Here is a 1,075-nt window from a genome sequence, read left to right as displayed (position 1 = left end):
ATGTCATTTGTGTTGACTCCTTCTTTCTCATTGATGCCTATTATTCTCACATTGTTCATCTTTGCATCATCTTGCAGGTGATGGATTATTCTTTCCTGAATCCTCTTTTTTAGGGGGGGGGGTTTAAATGCACTTTATTTTTAGACAACCTACAAGACGTGTTTTTTCTCTAAAAAACAATACCTCCACTCAAATAAATCACGGTCAAAATAAACGAAGCATTCAAGATGACATCAGTCTCATTTGTCTAAAATTCTGGTGTTGTGTAGATGACAAGCTGCAGCCAGTTATGACAAGTGATAGATCAAAGGTTACAATCGAATCCATTAACATTTTTCCATTTCTAAACCATCTTTAAAAAAAATCATAAATGAGGTCACACCATCCTCACGGTAGTCAAGGACAGCAACTATGCCATCTGGATTGATGTTTGCACCAATAAAGAACTGATAGTTTTTGAAGTTAGCAAGGTTGTGCTTGATTTGCTCTGCAGCCCCTGTCATAAACGGTTTTACTCTTTCTTGTCTTTGTTCTTCAAGTTTGCCTTTGATTGATTTCATATAATCTTCAATGTATTTCTTGTAGGCCTCTTTTGTGAAGCTGGTTTCCTGCAAGTGATGGTTCATTACAATATCTACACCAGTGACTACTGTGCTTTTGGTGCCTTCGCCCTCTGGGCCTTCAGTGGAGGCATTGCCACCAATGAGCGCGTCGTCAATGGCACCCTCTGTTCTACTGACCATCTAGCCCTCCACCTCCAGGCACAGCCTGTCCATGATCTCCCAGATCTTGTAAATGTCGGAGAACATCTCATCGTGGCTGATGAGGTCCCAGTAGATAATCATGATGGTGGCTGAGGGAGGTGGCGACAGCGCAAGGTTAGCAGGAATCAGGAGCTCAGAGCGAGTGCGCAGCAGCCCAAGCGGCACTTGGGGGGAGAGGGGACCGGGCGGAAAAAAGCCCTTATTGTTTTTAAGAGATCCTTTCTTACCTTTTTACTACCTACACCAGCATCTTCAAGATCTGAAACTCTGTCTTCATTTTCACTGAAACGGTTTTGCAAGCTTGTGATTGA

The 1,075-nt window shown here is 42.7% G+C and overlaps 1 pseudogene; it reads right to left on the bottom strand.

Annotated features, from left to right (window-relative positions):
* Positions 1 to 326: 326 nt before the first annotated feature.
* On the bottom strand, positions 327 to 863 carry LOC105741373 (annotated as a pseudogene).
* Positions 864 to 1,075: the final 212 nt, after the last annotated feature.

Source organism: Octodon degus, unplaced genomic scaffold (genome assembly GCF_000260255.1).
Source record: "Octodon degus isolate 3935 unplaced genomic scaffold, OctDeg1.0 scaffold01859, whole genome shotgun sequence".
In the NCBI taxonomy this organism is placed as follows: Eukaryota; Metazoa; Chordata; class Mammalia; order Rodentia; family Octodontidae; genus Octodon; species Octodon degus.
This window is presented reverse-complemented; position numbering and strand designations above follow the sequence as displayed.